Source organism: Strix uralensis, chromosome 17 (genome assembly GCF_047716275.1).
Source record: "Strix uralensis isolate ZFMK-TIS-50842 chromosome 17, bStrUra1, whole genome shotgun sequence".
In the NCBI taxonomy this organism is placed as follows: Eukaryota; Metazoa; Chordata; class Aves; order Strigiformes; family Strigidae; genus Strix; species Strix uralensis.
The window spans coordinates 11,877,247-11,898,556 of record NC_133988.1 but is presented as its reverse complement, the minus strand read 5'-3'; the positions used below and the strand labels follow the sequence as shown (position 1 = coordinate 11,898,556).

General features: G+C 36.8%; 1 protein-coding gene across 2 annotated transcripts in view; it reads right to left on the bottom strand.

Moving 5' to 3' along the window:
* The window catches only part of RIMBP2 (RIMS binding protein 2), a 115,446-nt gene extending 95,567 nt beyond the window's left edge, over positions 1 to 19,879 (bottom strand). For both annotated transcript variants that reach the window (XM_074887242.1, XM_074887243.1), the window contains exon 1: positions 19,749 to 19,879. The gene's annotated coding sequence lies outside the window, so the exon portion shown is untranslated. The remainder of the gene's footprint in view (positions 1 to 19,748) is intronic.
* Between the last annotated feature and the right edge of the window lie 1,431 nt (positions 19,880 to 21,310).

Below are 21,310 nucleotides of genomic sequence, written 5' to 3'. Positions count from 1 at the left end.
TGACTTACTTATGCATCACCCAAGACAGCAAGATTAAAATCCTGACTGGTTTCAAATGGTTAATATTGACCCTGAAGAAAAAGGGCTTCCCTCCCTATAATATTAGATAAAATACCACACCTACCTAACACCCTGTGGTGTTCAGCTACTTAGACACGGGTTACCAAAATTTTTACAGTGCTTTCCTGACTATTTTTTTTAGCTTACTAAAAATGGTGCTACTTTTTCCCAGAGGTAGAGATTTCCCAATCACACTTGAGGGGTTGTCTTGGTTTTAAACTTAATTATATGGTAATGTGCTAAAAATGCTGTTACATGGGAGGACTGCAGTCTTATTCATTTTATAGATAAGGATACAGTCCTATTTCAGGAAAATTATTTCCAGAATCTGAATAGTTGAAATCTTGTAGGTCCCAGCTCATCTGTCAATCTAATTTGGTTCACGTGACAAGATGATGCAAGACTAGATCCAAGAAACAGAACTGAAATTGAAGTCCAAAATTTAAGTTAGAAAAACCCACAAAACCAAATAACCCCTACTGATACAGCAGCAAAGGGGAATGGGGTGGGGAAAATTTTCTGTATTGGTGATGTTCTGCAAAAGCAGTTTTTTTCCCCTCAGTTATCTGCCAAAGAGAAACATATAAATTGCAGTTCACAGAAAGTAACTAGCAAAGACAAGCATTTGATTCACCAAATTTTCTGTTCTCTAAATCACGATGTACAAGTCTCTAGCTCTGAAGCTGGCAAAGGTTTCATTGCAGACATAAAAGCAGACGGAATTTACATGGCATGCAGACATTGCAAGGACATGAGAAATCCAGGCAGATTTCTGAACTAATTTCCATCATTTCCCTTTAGTAAGTGAAGAGCTATGACAGCATTTTTCTCTTTCAAGGTAATGCTTAGCTGCATTGCAAAATGTAAACTATCTTACTAAATGAACGAGCTGAGGTTTCAGTAGAATATGTGGTTGGTTCAGAAGCCTGAAATAATTCAGTAAGAATCAATTTTTTCCTTTATATTAACTGTTTCTTCAAAATACTGCCCAGACCAGTAGAGATCTTTGAGTCCTCTCCCACCACCACAAAGGAAGTACACAGAAAGGTATGACCCAAAGGCCCTTCCCCAGTCTATAAGCTCCAACACCAAGGACTCCGTAGGAGCAGTGGAGGAGAATGGGTCGCAGAACTCTTTTAAACAATTCTGTTCAGAAAATCAGAGTAAACACTCTTTCTTTTCCAATTGCCTTCCACAACTGATGACTATCAAGTGATTTTTCATTCATTTGGAATAATAGAAGCAGTTATAGCCTGGAACAATCCAACTCCAGTGATACTTCGTAAGACAGTGGCCATGTAAACCAGGAACATGGTAAATCACCCATTTTCATTCTCAGTGAAACTTCTCTTACTGATTGATCAGTGCTGCTATTTAACATCACTTTCTGGAAGTGGTTAAAGAGCCAGTGATTTGCCATTGACACTTGTGACAACATTCCTGCTTACAAACCTAATCTGAAGAAGACTCTTCCACAGCTCTATGAACTCATACAACAGAAATGCATAAGCCACACATCAGGTCACCCATTCTTCCTTATCAGAGAAGCCAAATTTACTTCTGTCCTAGAGAAGTTGTCTCAATCTTACTTACAAACTGCTTCCAGAATCTGAAATTTTAGAAAATATCTGGAGTAGTAAATAAAGTAAAATTCACATTTTTATAAAACTTTGGACCCAATGCAGTGACAGTCAGCATGTTGATTCTGGAACTGATGTCAGTGTGCTTGGAGAACGTTTGCACTACAGGAATTCCCGGATCAAAGTGCTAACCTTAGTATGGGTGGTATTGCAGCCTGCAGGCCTGTTCAGTTTTTTGAACCAAGCAACTGCAGTAAATCTGCTGTGAGACAGAGAGGTTTTGCGGAAGAACCTTCTGTGACAGCTGAGATTTTCTTTGGAACACGGCTTAACTCAGTGTTTCTTGGGCACAGATTCATTGTAAGAGACAATGGTGCCAGACAGTGATGTAACAGACAAGCAGTAAGAAGCACTTTTATTCTATATTGTACCCTTCATACAGTGATTTCAAGGAAATGTAAAAAGATTACATACCTAAGGCTCACATAAGGCCTACGTTTAAAGTATATGCCGAAAGGCTTAGCCATATAAAACACCAGTGCAGTCAAGAAATATGGACTTTAAACTTCTGGTTGGACTACTGTCTGCTACAACTATCTTGATCCATGCAATAATTCTGTTATTCTTGTGTAATCATGCAGCTATGGCTTTTTTATTTACTTATTAATTTATTTTTAGAAAAAGAGAAGAGACATTTTGTTTTCTTAGCTCTTTCATGATTCTTTAGAAAAAGAGATCAAAATTTACTCTTTGCTAGAAATGTAGTATTTACTTCTGACCACTGAGACCTGTAAAATGTGGTTACAGTGTAGGCTTTATGGCCACTACAGAATACATAAAACTTAAAATATTCAGCATGGTTTTTCACAAGTATTCTTTTAATTTGACCTCTCGCTTGGAATCCTGTACATTTGGATTCATGGAAAGAAAAAGCTCCTTCAGAGTACTCTACAGCATGGTGATTATGGAACTCATCAGGGATCATAATTTATAACTTCATTCCAAAACCTCAGCTGGATTCCCAAATTGACAAAATAGGTTATTTCATTTCTACAGGACTTCAGGATGGGAGAAGGCTTTGTTTAATAATGCTTTGGCACTCTAGAAAATCTAGGAGGCATCCATTATTCAGTCCGACAGCCTATAAAAATTACATGACTTTTAACACACTTTTTAATTGCTTTTAATTATTAACATTTACATTGCTCTCAAAATGACAAAGTGTCTCAGCTGGAGACGTGGTTAAATTTTTAATAACACTGAAAAGCAAAGCAACAAATCTCAGACTGTGGATTTTAAACATACACAATATCACATGCATGTGTATTTATAGATATAATATTATCTATATAAATATGTATAAAATTCTATCTCTATATATGCAAAATATATAAATAAAAACATATATATATATATTTTCATGCATGTACCCTTAATGAAATCTCATGATCATGCTGTTCAGAAGGGAAAAAAGAGATTACGCTCAGCAGGCTTTTGGGCTCCACAGGCTTGAACAAAAATCAGTGCACAGAATCCTAAGAAGCCTATCTTACCATATCTCTAATTTGTAGAATTTTGACAGTTAGAAGAATGGTGAGGCTACTAGAGATTGTAGTGTCACAGGCTTGCTCACTAGATATTTCATAATTCTAATGGAAAGCACTCATTACAAAAAAACTTCACATGAAGTAAATTTTATTCATGTACGAAGTCAGCTACTAATAACCTCGTCCCTTTAAAAGCATTTCTCTCCAAACAACTAGTTTCTTTTTTTTTCTTTTTTCTTTTTTTTTTTTAAAACTACCCCCTCAAATGTCAAATACCTTGCAATTCCACAATTTTAATTGGCACTGGAGATCATTAAATACATTTATTGCCCAAAACAAATAAGCTGCACCTATGTTCTCTCCTTGTCTCTCTGTGGTTCTCTCTTAGGATTTTTCCCAACTTGCAGTTTAACAACTTACCCAACTTTATATGCTAGATCTTCAAATTAATTCTACCCCTGTTCTGGGTTTATTAACTTTACAAAGCAGAGGTAGGTTAAGTATAGTAACATTATTTTTTTATTGAACTACAGTTCTTTCTCTTATGATTTTTGCCAGAAAACTTAAATTTTCCTGGTGGTGTCACTATGAGATATCTTTCATTTTATATGACCTGATCATTTCAGGTAAAGCTTATAGACGTGTTCACTACCAAACAAACCTTTTACCTTCTGAAGTTTCCAAACATCTCTTTTCAAAAACTCAGCTCTGTCTGCAATGTTACCCACAAAAGAGTAAATAAGCCACAACACTGCTAAAGCTAATGTCATTAGGTTGCTAAGAGACACCTTGAATATAATTCAGATTGATCCATAGCTAAAGACAGACAGCCAGTAACGCTGTTAAAACATCCTCACAGGCTTCTTGTTCCTTCTTTTCTAGAAAATTATTCACACAATTACAAAATAGTTGAAACAATTTTTAAAAGAGTACTAGAACACAATGAAGATTGTTCCTTCCACTATTCGGATACAGGCACACCCAACTGCTCATGCTCAGTCCTTTCTCTAGGCATCTTTTCCCCCTGGTCACTCACACCATTCTTTCAAAAGGATGTGTCACAATTTTGACCTCCCTCTTGCTATATCGCTTTCCATTTAAGCCCTGGATGAGCCTCAATCCTCTGATAGGAATTTTAGGAGTACGTAAATGAAAGTCAGACTCCCTATGAAAGACTTAAACTAGTTTGGAGAGCTCAAAGTACCCCTGAACTTTTAAGACATTAGAAACTATTCATCATAGGCAAATAACATGGAGAAGCTTGCTTCTCTCTCTAATGAGAATTAGGAGGCATCTTTCCTTAACAAAGGAGTAAGTCTCATATTGTCCAACTTTCAGGTCTTTAAGGAAATGGGAAAGCTATGCAAGAAAAGTAGGAAAACTGAGTTTGTTTCAGAGGAATGGAAAGAGAACAACATTAATACAGTACTAGTAAACAAGGTTCTAGTTTCCTTTTGATACTTCCGAATAAAACCTGCAAACAATACTTCTTGGCTCAAATCCAGATAATAACAAAAACCTTGTGTGACAACCAATGTGCAACTCTATGTGCACCAGAGATGTTCAACCTTCTAGAATCACCTACTGAGTTTGTAAATTTGGGTATAAGGGATTAATTACATAATTGAGAAGTGCCCAGAATACATCTTGCCACTATTATTACTTTTCCTATATTTAGGGGTTTTTTTTAACTTTTCTTTTCTACACTGACTTCAGATCAAAGTATTGCCAAATTTGCAAACTAGTCAACATTTTTTACAGAGAGAAATAAGAACAGATTCTCTTACAAATACATTTTTACCAGCTTTCTTTATCTTTTACTTACTCCCCACTTCATAGCCTTGGTTTACATTTCAGAATCTGACAGGAACAGGGCTTATTCCACTAAACCAAATTACAGGTATTAATTAATGGTTCTCGCTTGTTTGCCAGCTCCTGCAAGCAGAAGGGTAGATAAAAATGTATTTACAGCAGAATTTAATTACCCATTTTCAAGCCACTGGCCTCCTGGTAAAAGTCTCCCAATGTAGTGCAGAACAGGACTCGGATTTAGAATTAATTTACTGTCAGCAACGATCTGCAATTTAATGGCTTAATCAAGTTTGCTATGAAATTGGTAGGGAGCTCTGGAGCCTAATATTGCCCCAGAGCCTGCTGTATCTAAAGACAGGTTTCAGAGATCCATAATGTAATCATGGTCCAGCAAATCCAAGATCTCTCTCATATAATCAGGAACTGCCTCTAGCAAGCTTACTGCTCACATTACAAAGTTATAGCTCATGGGTTTGAAGTTCAGTGCGTATGTTTGACTCCCTCTTCCAACTAAATCTCCCAAAGAAACTGTACTTGCACGAATACCAAGATCAGCACATAAATACAGGCCAGTGTGTGACTAACATATTCTCTCTTGTCTTTTCAAATCATAATGTAAATATAGAAAACTGTTAATAAAAAAGACAAAAGGGTTTAACACACAAATGCTTCTTTTAGCTCTATTCAGAATTTTCCCTACAGTATGATTAAAGTTCTTTCTATAGGAGCACATCTGAAGATGGAAATAAGAGATTAAGACCTTGAAAATCACAGTTGAGATAAAATCAGCTATCAAGTGAGCCTTTTGTTTGTTAAAATTTGGAAATTTAAAAGATCTCAATTACCTTTAAAAATAAAACCAATCCACATTTTCTGCTAGAAGACAACTGATAGAATAATAAAAGTCTAAGTGCTGAAATATAAAATGTTATGCCAGAAATAGGCGGATGAAAACTATTCTCTTGAGCTTTCAAGGCCACATTTTAATGATCTCAGAGGCTCCAACCTTTCAAAAAATATGAATAAGCTTCTCACATGGGGTGTTTAGCTGGGCTGAAATATTCCAAATTCTCTGCAAATTATCACCGGCTGTCAAAATACCCTGGGGGAAACTCCTAGAAGCGCTTTGAACACCATACCATCACAGCAGCTTACCTATTTTACTACTTTTTCCCTGCTAAGATTATGAATCATCCTTATGTCTCCCATTCTGTCACCCATCCATATTTACATCATATCTGGCACAATGGTACTAGTACATCCAAACGCTTCTTTTTGCAGAACTGAGGACTGCTTTTTCTTTTCTTTTTTTTTCTATTTTCTCTTTTTTATGTTTTTTCTTCTTTTCCTCTTTTTTCTTTTTTCCCCATTTTTTAAAAATAACCTCAAAGCTTTTCCCCCCTCATTTATTCTCAAAACAGAGTAATACACAATACCTCTAAAGAAGCACTACATCACTATGTGGAATGATACTTTATATGCTGAATTTAAGAAACATGGATGCAGAAGTTTTGGTTCTTAACTCATAAGTAAAACGAACATGGATACATTCAGAATTGTACAGACGGGACCACTGCGCAGTCCTGCAACTTCGCCAAAAGCTGACATGTGCATGTGGTGGAAGAGTTCAATCCCTATTTAGGGTTAAATGAAACTCATGGGTTAACAATTATGAAACTTATGTGTAAATGAAGATCTAGTACAAGTCTAAAAAATACCAAGCTTAAGTTCATTGAATTACTTGTATCAAGAAAAATCTTAGCTAATAGCAAACTCTTGGAGTAGTATTTATGTTATTGAATATGCTGCTGTCAGAACTCAAGCATGCACCAAATGTAAAACAATCAGAATCCTGAAACACCAACCCAACCCCCCCAAAAGACCCTGAAATGCACAGACATGGTGAACTACATGTTAAAGGTAATACTGTGGATGGATGTTTGAGTAGTGATCACTTCTATAAAGTAATTGTTTAAATTCAGGAGGTAAGCTGAAAAGATGAAGAATGCATCTCCATAAGGGAAAAAAAAGCCAAAGTCTTACATCATAGCTTATCATTACTAATAAGTCCCTCCTGTAGTATTTCTCAGTTGAGTTTACATACAAATATATAAATTGACAGTAAGTCCTTTAATGAGCGTATTGAGAGTACTGCAACATGGAGTCAGACATCCAGAAATGTCTCATTAAGCATTTGACCACATCCATTCTAAAAGGAGAAAGTTATGAGGAAATTACTGTAAGTGTCTGTACCCTAATTAAAAACCCTAATTAGGTTTTATTTGTAAGACTGAGCTTTAATCCTCTAGTCTCACATCCACTCAACTGAGTTACCAGCTAATAATAATTTCCTTAACATCTGTATAGATCACTGGACTTCCAATACATCATTTTCTTAACAAATGCATTGTTCCCATATATTCTACAACACTGCTTTGTTTATTTATCTGGAAGGACATGTTTCTCATACCATGAAAACTTCTTCAGAAGCAAGGAAATGCTACTTTTTTACTCTAGTTCTAGAGGGTTCCTGCACATTCTGTTTTAAATTCTACAGGTTGTGTATTACAAGGATATGTTATGAAATATTACAGAATTTATTCTCTGAACTTTAAGCATGGGCTTGCCTGCAAAGATGGCTGAGAATATAGTTAAACTCTTCAGCATCTTAACAAATAAGTACATACTTCATCAGAAAAGCAGAATGTTCATTCATAAAAAATATGCAAAAAAACTCTTTTACAGCATTGTGTATTTCGTCTGTCAACAGTGTATGTGCTAGCATGCTTCTGCACATGCAGGAACAGCAAATTACCAGAGCACATGCACAGATCTTGGAGCACACACCAATGATGACAATGACAATACTAGTGGGTTCCAGTTGTTACAGTAGTTCTAATAATCATTTCCCTGCCCATTACGATACCGTTTACAACTAACAGCAGTGAACTGAAAACAGCACTTCCTACTTCCTAGACTCCCCTTCCTCATCCCAGACAGCACTTCATGCAACTAGCAGGCCTAAAAATTCACTCCACACATCACAACTTCAGTGTGTGATCTAACACCGGTTTCTTCACTTACACATCAGCAGCTTGGTTTGTTTTTCCTCTCTCCACAAGAGTATGCCCAGCATTGCATGGATGCTGTATTGCCACAGGTGATTTTTTTGATTGCATTACAACAGGAAACTGGATGTTTTCAAACTTTAAGTTTGTCTGGACCTTGATCTAAATTTTTAAACTGTCAACAATTTAAACACAATTTACATTCAAATAAAGTTACACCATGCTGGAATTCCTTTCAACTTGAGAGAGTGGTAGGCATAATGCTTTGCTTTGTAAATTCAGAACAGAATTTTCTTTCCGTGCAATCATCTTCAAATTTACACACTGAATTTCTTTCTAAACAGCTGCAGAGGGCTAGCTGCTAAGAGCAAGCAGCAGCAAAGCCCGCCCCCATCTCAAGTGGGAAGCTAGGCTGCAAACCATCAAAATGCCAAAGGCACAAAATAGCAGGCTTGTCCCAATTTCTTCATCTTATTTTGGTATGCTTTAAAAAAACCAACAACACATAACTCATTAATTATAACCTTTCAAAAGTGTTTTCCTTTCCCCCGAACTGTTAAAATTTAGTAGAACTGCAGCCAAAGTTCTAATAAAACTATTTTTAGCCTTTGTCATGCAGAGAACATCATGAAGAGTCTCATCTTTCTATTAATGCAAATGTATTTAAGCAGTCAGTGTAGGAAAGTTTAAAATATGCTAATCACTGTTTCTCTGGACTCCAGTCTCTAATGTCTTTGCTGATGTATACATATCACAGACAGGCTAAGTAAAGAAAACACCATCTTTTAAAATGTCAATACGTATTAAAAACTGCATAAAGTGACAGGACTATGTATATTTTACTGCCACATTTATATATTTCATAATTTTCTAGATTCAACATCTTTTTAGTATATAATGTTCTTACTTTCTGGTGTCTGAGCTGAATTGCCACAGTGTGTTATAAATGGAAATGCTTTCGATAATCACATGCACTGTTTTTCTTTTTAAAGTGATTCAGTGCTGATGAAAGGAGCCAGATTGACGGCCTTGTAGATTGGAGTTCCCTGTTAATCCACAAAGAAAACAAGGCTCTGTCAGGGCAGTAGCTGGACAGCTTCCCTCCAGTACCTCTCCATTTAAATCCATAAGAGAAAACGAAAAAAACCCCAGTGTACGTATCACATCTCTAAGTCACAGTCCGACTCTGCCTGCTCATATCCTTAACCTTGCTTCTTATTTTTACTACCAGAGAAAGAGTCAAAGAAAGCAATGCGTTTCTGGGATTGGATTGCTGCCCATGAGCTGCTTTGTAGCACACATTTAAATCCAGCAGCACACATCACTCTTAGGCCAGCACATGCATCTTCAGTGTGTAGTTAAAAGACTACATGAATGTTATCTAATAAAGTGTTGAGCTGCAGCACTCCTTTTCCGAAAGCAACTGGTTCTCTCTCATCTACTGGATGTCCCATCAGGAATGACAGACACTTTCTTCAGCAGGTTGCTATGATAAGGAAAACCTACCCAAGACAGATGTATGTAAGTCTCAATTTTGTCACTGTTATTTATGAAAATGAATACATATTTTATTAGCAATGTGGCCAAAATACTGGAAAATATTATTTTGGATTTGATTTATCTACCACATAGTTTATAGCAGCAAGCATCACATCTGAAAGACAAGGCCTAAATGCTTATCCAAACCACCTGTTAACTCCGAATCCATAAAACTGAACTAGAAATTTAAAGAACAATGATCCTTTTTTAATGACACAGAAATATGTCAGCAATTAGGGGAAAATATGCTAGCACACAAATAAATAAATAAAACCACAGGATTTTAAAATACCAAAAGTAGCTCAGCCAGAATACTTAGAACAGAGCTACATGGCTTAGTCACATGGTTACATGACCACAACAGAGTGATGTGGCCAGAAACAGGAGTGTTTCATGGTGCAATGACAGCTATGAGTCCAACAGCTTCTTCAGACACCCTCCTGCCACATTGAAGTAAAATCCTGCCTGCCCACAAGGAACTAGGGAACGGTTACTAAACAGAAAATGGGTCATCCCCTTCTTAATAGATATTCTGTTATATAGATGTTTTCTTATCTCAATAAAATTTCATAAATAATATTAGCCTTGAGTTTTTGTAAAAGATCAAATCCCATTGAAATGCAGCCTCTAGTCTTCTTTGGAAGCATTGGTTGTGTCTAGAATTGTATTTTATCTTCTGTTAACTGAAAAGATACAGCTCTTAGAGTATATGTTAAGTGCTTGCATTCATTTTTTCTCCAGGTGAAGATGCCCATGCCATTTTATTTCTGGAATTTCAACTGTTCAAAATGATCTCCAAATCTTCACATCAACTACACCAAACATGTCACCTACTGCTAAAGAAGGAACCAGGAAGTTTCAAAATATGTTCAAGAGTGATCTTAATGTAGTGTGCTTTGCTTTGAATCATATACTGTTCCTTTATGACTACATTTCACATTTTATGAATTCTAAAAACTCACAGAAAGAGTTAAATCGTATTTGCCTTGCTGAAATGAATAGTCTCAAATACGTCTTTGAGACCATGCACTCTAGCCAAGATACTTTTGGCTCTATATGAGCATATTTTTAAAATGTGTCGCTAATTATTTATATAGTTCATTATCTCCTCGCTATGCTGATCACGACTTGTTTCCCTTGTCCACCCACTGCCTCTCAGGTAATGATGAACTAATGGTTTGAATGTGTCTGAAACTATTTTTTAAGAAGGAAAAAAAAATTAACCAGTATAGCCACTTTGGAGGAACATTCAGTGAAATCCAAAAGTGAGATCTCATTGTCATTAGGTTTGAGAAGCAAGGCACTTACATTGCAACTTTCTTTCAAGTACAGAAAATCACCTATCAAGGTTTCTTCAGGAGCAATGCAGGTACCTTAGACAGCTGTGACCATAAGGAAAGAGAAAGAGAGAACATCCCAAGTGATGATTGCTTCAAAACTGTTTGTTTTAACCAATGTAGTTAATTTCTGGCCCTCCAAAATAAAATAAGCCATACCAAGGCCCCAAATGACCTACCAATACTGGTATATATTCCCCAAGGAGAGAAAAAATGGCCATTTACGGAGAGCATGCTGCCAAATGTTACTGAGCCTGCAGTCCAGCAAATAGCTGGTGGTTGCCTCTCTCCCAGCATGACAGAAAATGGTAAAACTGGTGGGCACACTTCCACGCTCATTAGTATGTCTTTACACAGAACAGGTACTGTTAGAATGTATTTACACAGGTTAGCTACAACTATACACACCATTTAGAAGCCCTGTTCTCAAAATACTTACGCTTATCGAAGTACATTGTAAGCTGTCTGCAACATCACTGGAATCACTTGTGCCAATTATTTACAGTGGTAAATAACTGAAGTATCGCGTATACTTTCACACACCTCACTATTTAACAGCAATCTTCCATGCTGCCAGTGTGCACCAAATGTTTTCAAGTGTCTGAAGATACTCAGAGCTTCATACACCCAATCTTAATCAGTTAGAAACAGAATTGGAATGCTTCTTTGGAGGGCAGAATCACAACTGCTGCTTCAAATCCGAGATGCAGTCTCAAAACCATTTAAACAGACAAGCAGAAGTTTTGATGCCTTTAGTAAACTGGTCTTGTCCAACTCCCAAATTCATTCAATTCTCATCCAAGTACTTCACGCTGAGAAAGTAACTTGCACTATTTCCTAATATAAAGCCCATGTTCCAAGTTGCAGGAATGTTTGCTGAAGGACAATGCTGAGGACTACAGTACTTTCAATTTTAACTTCAGGTTAGTTTATCATAAGAACTAAAAATTCTGGGACTGTAGTTTGTAGTTATGTAGTTACTTTTGATCTAAACACAAACATTCTGCATGACTTACCTTGTTATTTTTAAACTCTTCATGGAAGGACTTTTTTTTCTTTAAACCAACATTTGTCAGTAAAGCGCCTTTTGCATTTGGAATCTGCACTAAGATCCTTAAACATAGATGTAAATACACAATCTGTGCATATAAAATATGCACGAGTGCTACGCACAGGTTAAAACAGGAATTTGTAAACTTCAACATACGCTAATATACTCCTGTTCACACATCTCAGCTTTTCTGGTTATGTCTGATGAAAGAGGACAGCTCAGAAATACAGTTTTATATATCTTTTTGACATTCAATACACTTTTCCCCAGTACGTCTTTTATCTCTCATGTACACCACCAAGCCATGGGCTCATCGTAGGCTCTAATATCCATATTCAGAAAGGGATTTCATTTAAAATATCTTTCTCCCAGCTGTGCTGCCTTTACAAAGTGCTGTACACTTTGTACAGTGTTTACATAAACTGGATTTTTGATCCAACACTTCTGGTGCATTTTAGCCAGTGAAAAGCAAGTCTGGTAGCTTTGAGCAGCCTTCTTTCTGCAGATCTAATCACTAGTACTTCTCCAGGAAACAGAGTGAAGTTCGTTCAAATAATGATCTAGTCTACATTTATATGCTGTTAGAGAACAATTTGATTACTCATACAGATAAGGCGGTATCTTGCTTGCACTACTCATATTACTAGCCTTGCTGACTTCAGTGGTACTACTGGTAATCAGAATTTGGCCTACACTATGTGAAAAAAAATGAACACTGACACTAACAAAAAGACTTGTAGGTATTTAGAAATGGAATATAGACTCCTCTGGCTTTAGGTCATCAATTTTAACACAAGATTCTTTTGCCAGACAGTCACTCATTTGAGTAGTGATCGCAATAGCAGCCTTGATATGGCTGATGAATCTCTTAGAAATGCATCAAAGGACTCAGTTTAATTCAGATTGAGAACTAGAAGACAACTAGAGTTGAAGAACCAGTTGTTTCATAACGTAAAGCCCAGCAGTAAAATTAGTGTTAATTGGTTAGTTTTTTGGAAGCTGCGGCAGAGAGTCTGAGAGAGCTTTAGACCTGAATATGAAACAATCAACAGAGGTGTTACAGCTGTTCCTGCTGGAGAAAGCTTTGATATGCACTACCATTTTTATCATCTTGCTTTGATATAATAACTATTTGAAGGTAAAATATAAATTTTCATGCTATAAAAAGTAAATCAGTCCCCTAAATTATTTGTAAATTAAATCTCAAGCCAAAATCAGAGAGCCATCATCTAATTCACCTCTGAATTTAGTAGTAACATCACTGAGCCTAAAGATTTTAGTATGGGTTTTAAGGTTAAGGCTTATATTTTTTAATATCACCCGAATATTTTGTCTCCAACCAATTTACTGGACAAGAAGCCTTGCAAATGAAGCTACTACAAAATTCTCCAGTCTGATTCATTAGGGCAAAAGTTAATTAAATCATGTTCTCTCCTCAGACATACTAGTTTGTCTTAAAGATGATTAAACAAGAGGCAAATGTAATTAGGATATGAAAAAGTATAAGCAAAAAAATTAATCTTATAATGTGTTTCAGAAAAATGAAGTAATAAATCACCTTGCTCCATAAGCCTTTTGTTTTGCTGTAACTAATAATGCATTGACTTTCTTTAACTTTCTTGTCTGATGCAAGTATTACATTTGAGGCAATTTAGAAGGGAACTGGGACTGTGACAATGGACAGTACATTCAGGAGAAAGATAATATATACAGCTAGATCAGGTGGCGTCCTTCCAGAGAGCAATGAACAGAACACCAGATAGTGAGATTTATGAACATATAAACTATAACCATAAACACAAAAATAAGATTTTAAAAAAATATATACACTTATCTCTTAAACAGAATGCCAACTCATATCCCAGGTTCAGCATACAATTGTTTTAGAGGAGGTGGAACCTTTAAAGGTTGGTGTCACTGACTGTTTGTTGGCTGAACGCATTTAAATGACAGAGTACAAAATGCAGAAAGAAAAACCATGCCCTTTAAGCACTACCTGGGTACTGAAAAAAATCCGTATTCAGTTCCTGAATCTATCTTTGACTTTCTTTAGATATTAATTAGCTCATTTGCTCTGTTCCTTATAGAAGAATAGAGATAAGAATGTTTCATTGCTCTTGTCTGTTTAGACTGGATTCACTGCTCAGTTATGTCAGTTATATTGAGATAATTTTGAGATGTCTCCTAAATCTGCAGTCACAAAACCCAAAAGCCTAGTTTTTAATATAAGAATCTGCACAGAATATTTTAATATAAGAATCAGTTTGAATATATCATATCCAGAAAAGGTTATCAGAAGACCTTACATTTGAATTTTATAAACCAGCAGGATTAATGGATGTATTCACGAGAGAAATCACAACTACAGACCTATAATACTTGAAAAATACGTAACATTTTTTCCAGAATAATAACAAGGCAGCATTGCATCCAGCCCAGGCAAAACTGCCCTGAGTCTGCTAAAGGCCTGATTCACCTATGCTCTTTTGAACATCTGAGCACGCCTCATCTCTCCAGAGCTCCCTTAACAGCCACCATCATGCGTGTAAACCACTCAATCCCAGGCAGCAACAGCAACAGTGCTTGAGAGTACCTGCTCCTAGCTGGTGCCCCTCCCAACCTATGGCTCTTGTTAGTACACCAAAAGGAAAAAAGATGGAAACTATGTTACAACAGTGTTTTTATTAAAAGGTCATAATTGAGTCAATCTTTTTAAACTGAGAGAGTAAGAATATTATGTTTTAGGGAAGAAAGAAAAAAGTCTGTTTGCTTTCACAGCTAGTAATTTTAGTAGTCTTATACTGGGCATGTCTCATTGTTTGAGCCTTTAAATATCTTTTACTGCTTTCACTCATTCAGGAATGTAACAACCTGCTTGAACTTTGATTAGAAAAAATTTTTTTTTAAAACCACATTAAGATCTATTTTTGATGGAAGTTCTCTTCACAGCCTGCAGATAGGAAAGGCTTTTATTATACTGGCACTGTATCAACAAAAATCAAACCAGAAGTCTACATTTGCACAGGCAACAGTTAATCTAGAAACTAACATTAGAAATAGAACGTTACATAAGTCATTCCATTGATATGGAGAAGAAAACGGAAGATGGAATGGTAAAGGGAAATAAACTATTAAAACAGCTCATTGTCACTGAGTGCCATATGTTTAAAAATGCTCAAGAGACCCAAAATTATAAAAATTCAGAGACATTATGACTAACTTCAGCATTTATCAAAATCCAGATACTGGTTTTGGCAACGGATATTGTTTCTTTCCTTGCTAAAAATCTCACACATGCACAGCACATGAAAGGCACAGGAAAGACAGGTAACCTCAAAAAGGTCCTTTCACAGAGCCAGCTATCTAGGCTAAATACTGCATCAGAAGCATTCATAGTTTTTATTATTATGCTATGCATATATATCTCTCCAGCCTCATTGCTCTGCCAGCATCAAGAGACTGCAAAACATCTCTGACTAGCAAGCAATACTCAAAATATTTACAAGTTGGAAAAATAAAAATATTTCTTTTTATTTCAGCCCAGTTTTTGCCTATTATCATAAACATTTAATGCTCTGACCTCAGTAAACAATGAATCCAAGTGAATGTTTGGGAAGCATGACAGATTCCTGCTTCACAAAAAGGCTTAAATGGAATACAGCACGTAGAGAAAACTATGTATTGCAAAAGACTAAAGCAATTACAATTTTTCCATCATGAACATGTGATAGAGAGCTATATCTCAGCAAACTGCTGTTGTTATAGAAACTCCGCTGACATGTTGCTACTACGGTAAAAGTGGCATTATACTCACACTAATGTCCTTTTTATCAACCTCAGTTCAAAATTCAGAGCACTTTAATTCACAATCAGGGAGCTGCACGTCATTCACTGCAGCTGCAGGCAGTGTCAAATGCTGCTGTTGCCTGGTAACTAACAGGTAACTGGTGCAAGTCTGTTATATTTATGTACACAGAAAGCTAATGACAGAAGGCAAACGGAACATTTGTCTGTAGATAAAAAATTTGGTCTCTGTTTACTAAAATACAGGATATTCCTCTTGCAGTAAAACCACTGCTGAAATATAAAGTAGCAGAATGAAAAACTGCACTTATTCCTTCTGATCTTCAGTGTAAATGATTAAAAGTTATTGTTAATGTTATAGCTGCGGCAATTCATTAAGAATTAAAGAGGAGCAAACAGTAAGTTAAAATTTAGCCCCAAAGTACTGTAACTACTGTATGAGAGAAACGTTATTTAATATTTTGTCAGGAAATTTTAATCCTGGCATCAGAGTACCTGGCTCTCTCACTATCTGTACTACAACACTATGTAAACAATAGCATTTTAAATAGAGGCTGGTTTGGGTGTCCAAAGTTTACACTTTATCCAGAAGGCTGCTACTGCCCAGCAACCATTTATATTTCTTGTGTTCCCCTTAAATACTGACAAATTGAGCAGTGAGAATAGGCTCTGAATGGACTCAAAGATACAATCCACACTGGACTGAAATGAGCTGCTGCAAATAATCATTTCTTTACTCTGTTTTCAAGACCTTAATCCAGACCACGGCTTTTTGTTTTACAACACAACTTTATGCTTCCTGAAAGCATGAATTATTTGTGTGAATGAAGCTAACAGCAAAATTCCTACTAATTTCTTCGACAGCATCTCTTTTTTTGCCGCAAGTTGGTCTTTTGTAAGTGTACTGGGTCTGGGTCTACAAACAACTACCTAACTTCTCAAATGCCTTCTGTTAAGGGAACTTCTACACATAACATTAGAATATTGACTTTTTTTACCAGTAATGTCTTTCACCAGACCTTAACATTCAGTTCACATCACAGCTATGTAATTATTCTTTTCAGAAGCAGAGATGCAAAGAAGGCATTAACAGCCGTTCAAAATATCACATTTATGCACTTTTCTCTTGTCATATTAAATATAATTACTTCTGATGCAATCAAACTCATATCCTTCAGATGGATAAATCCAGCACCAAATTTAGAACCTCAAGCTTCAAATATGAGGCTCTTAAAGCAAAGCTTTAAGCCTTTACTTTCAGTTCAGTGAGGTACAATGTAAGAACAGTGAGAACATTAGGTTTAAAAATGGTATCTTTTTATGAATTTTCTTTAAATTATTCTGTTAGTTATTGGTTGCAAAGTGCTTTGAAGATCAAAGGTGATATATGAACTACATCTTATAACCCAGTCACCGAGAGATGTGGATCAAGTAACTGGCCAACATATATGCTCCTCAAAACTCATTATCACTGGAAAATAAACCACAGGATCTTCTTTTTCATAACACCTGCCAGTCCTGAAGGGTCTAAAGGACTTACGGTATGCACGTATTCTTCACACAGATATGAACATACATGCTTTTAGGCTGGCACAATAGCTTATTTTAAAATGGGAGAGTATACAGTAGTAGTAAATATTTATACATACAGGTCTAGTTATAGGATCAGGTTTATTTGTTTAAATACAAATATAACTTCAATTATGCAATAATGAATTGCAATCAACTCTATGTAGTGCAAAAACTGTGTTAACAGCTATAAAGCATGCTTATAGAACAAACATTAGCAACTCCTCTGCCCCTTGTACATTAAAAGTAATACAGTCCATTTCCTATAGAATTTAAGAATATTATCTGCAATCATGAAGACAGTTTACAGAAGGATACCATACAATACCAAACATGATTTGTATACTTTTCAAGAATCTATTGTTTGAACTCCCTATAAATGTAATGGGGCCATTCTGTAAGGACAGGTATGTACAATCGATAATCATAAATAAGGAAAATTTATGCATGTAAGTAAGCATTCGTGTTTATATAATCACAGGATAATTTAGGTTGGAAGAGTCTGGAGGTCACCTAGTTTAACTTCTGCTCAAAGCAGGGCCAGCTTCACAGCTGGATCAGTTTGCTCAGGGCTGGCTCAGTTTGCTCAGTTTTCTCACCAGTCGAGGTTTTCATCTCTCCAAGGGAAGAGATTCCATAACCTCTCTGCAAAATGACCACCCCAATTTTAAAGATTTTTTTTTCCTTAGATCTAATAAGGATTCCCCTTGCTAGAGCCTGCGTCTATTGCCTCTTGTGCTTTCACTGTGCATCTCCATAAAGAGTTTAGCTCCATCTCTACAGTCACCCATTAGGAAACATGGTTTCTAAAGTGTAATACGCTCACTGTATCATCCCTGAACACACGACTCCCTGTTTTTGTGCAGAACATGTCCAAGACAATCATTACTTACACATCACTCAAAGAAGTACCACCATAGTAAACATATTTGCTAAAATAAAGAGTAACTTGAGACTAATAAAATCATCTGTATCTTTGGCAAGGAGAATTCAGAGCAATGGCTGCCAATGTTGGGACATAAAGAGATCTAGGGAGCACATTTCAGTTTTGAGGTTTTGCTTTGTAAACTGAATTTTTAAAAGAGTAATTGTTTTAGCACTGAAGAGTAATGTTATTCTACCTCATCTGAAAAGAATATTTCTCTGCATAACAGCATTACGTGGAGAAACAAAGCCCTGAAGTTTATATCTAAATGGAAGCTCTGGATTTGTGTTACACAGGCTCTTGTAATTTACTCTGTTTCAGGTAAATCTGAAGTGAAGCAACAGAACTTACGCTACTTCATCTTGAACTAGTATGTCTGAACGGTTACGCAAGCAGTTCTATGAAAAGGACAACCATGAAATTATGGCTTAGATATCTCGGGCAACTGGCAAGTTTTTAGAAGATAAACATGGTAGATCTGCAAATCTACTTACCACGTTTACTACTGAAAATTACTCCAAAATTCAACTCAAGACAACTAGTTCAATCTAATTTCTCCAAAAACTTACAAAAGCGTGCCTTCCTTCTTCACAACATTTTTGTTTTCATTACCAAGTTTAAAAAAATATTTTTTTTACACCGATTATAATTTCACAGTCCAAAACTAAGTAAATTCCTTGGTGTAATGAAAGCAAATGCAGATAAACCAGCTATTAATTATAGGGATCAAAATGTAGTGTTCCATCTGCAATTCTGATTTTAAAAGAAACAGAACTTTGCCCATTTATGTATTCAAATGTCTTTGTACTTAAGTGAAAGTATTTTACCTAAAAGAAAGAATTCAAGGCACCTCACTGGCACACATATTTCTCTCTGGAAGTTGTCTTCAGGTATACTAACATTATGCTATAGCTTTTATATTCAAAGGACTCTTCTAAAAAAGTTCTCTGAATGCAAAAGGTGCCCAAAAAACAGAATATGTGCAAACACATAGAAATCCAACCAGAAGAAATCTGCTGACATTCAGATTCAAGTGTCAGGATGTATACACCAAAACAGATTGGAATGTGCTGATCATAACCATTAAGCACTAGATCCTGCACTTTTGTATTCATGCATCCAGAACAAAGCATTGGAATTACTATTTATGTCACATCTTTGTTTATTAAACTCTCATTTCATGCTTAAATTATGTCCCAGGTACATATGTATATTATTTAAGTACTACTACCTAAGAAATCAATAAAAAATCTGCTGCTATAAAGATCGTGAAGCTAAACCCTCCTTCGCTCAAACATTCCTCCTCAGAAAACCCCAACACCCTGATGTTACTGCACATGCAAACAAAAACACCCATCCAACCAACCAACCAAAAGAAGCAGCATGGACTGCAAAACTAGACTTGTCTTTAAATTTATCAGTTGCCATGAAATAGTAAAACAAAGACAGGACTTACTAAAAACTGCCAGTGATGATGCTCTTGATTTAAGGTGGTGACATGAGACTTAGAAATCTGGGTCTCTTCTAAAAACTGGGTCTGATCAAATATTTTCTGTGATGTTGCAGGGTGCAGACATGATGGATCATTTCCAAACTGTGTAGAAAAAACAAAACAATCAAGTGACCAGTTTGTTATAACTGCATTTGTACTAGCTGACTAGCACTTGCTCTTCCTACAACACAGCATGTTTCATTAATATGTTTTTTTATTGCATGTGCCCCCAAAAGTTGCTTGAAATTGATGGTTAAATATACATTACATACAACAGAAGACAATCCAAACTAATAAATTCAGCCTTGCTGAATAAACATTTTGTCAGGGCAGGCAACAAGACTGAAGTCCAACATAAACTTCCAAAATAAGACTTAAATAGTGTGGTCATTGGTACCTTGCAGGAAATTAACTTCAGAGTGTAAATGAAAAAATTCAGTTTCAGTATTTTCTGTATAAAATGTAGCGACACAGAACTAAGCAGAAAAATGCCGACTAATATTTATCATTAGTCTGCAAGTTTGTCAGAATGTCATAGAATCATAGAATGGTTTGGGTTGAAAAGGACCTTAAAGATCATCTAGTTCCAACCCCCTGCCATGGGCAGGGACACCTTCCACTAGCCCAGGTTGCTCAAAGCCCCGTCCAACCTGGCCTTGAACACTGCCAGGGAGGGGGCAGCCACAGCTTCTCTGGGCAACCTGTGCCAGGGCCTCACCACCCTCACAGGAAAGAATTTCTTCCTTAGATCTAATCTAAATCTGCCCTCTTTCAGTTTAAAACCATTCCCCCTCGTCCTATCCCTACACCCCCTGATCAAGAGTCCTTCCCCAGCTTTCCTGTAGCCCCTTTAAGTCCTGGAAGGCCGCTCTAAGGTCTCCCTGGAGCCTTCTCTTCTCCAGCTGAACACCCCCAGCTCTCTCAGCCTGTCCTCACAGGGGAGGTGCTCCAGCATCCCGAGCATCTTTATGGCCTCCTTTGGACCCGCTCGAGCAGGTCCGTGTCCTTCTGATGTTGGGGGCCCCAGAGCTGGACACAGGACTCCAGGTGGGGTCTCATGAGAGTGGAGTAGAGGGGGAGAATCCCCTCCCTCGCCCTGCTGGCCACACATCTCTTGATGCAGCCCAGGACACGGTTGGCTTTCTGGGCTGTGAGCGCACATTGCTGGCTCACAGTCAGTTTTTCATCCACTACTACCCCCAAGTCCTTCTCCGCAGGGCTGCTCTCAATCACTATATCTCTTTATATTAACAACAAACTTCCAGCAAAGCTTATACAAAGTACCATTAGAAATCCTGGGGTTTTTTTGCCAGCTCAACCACACAACTCACAATGCTCCCTAGCTTAAGAGGGATCATTCAGTTTGGTATTTTAATTTTTTTTTGTATGGAGTCAGATTCGCCAACATTCTCAAATTCCTTTTTAAAGAAGGTTTGGGAACAGGAGAAGAGTGTGAGGAGTCCTCCCTCTGAGGAGGAAGGAGCAGCAGAGACAGCGGGTGATGAACTGACCACAACCCCCATTCC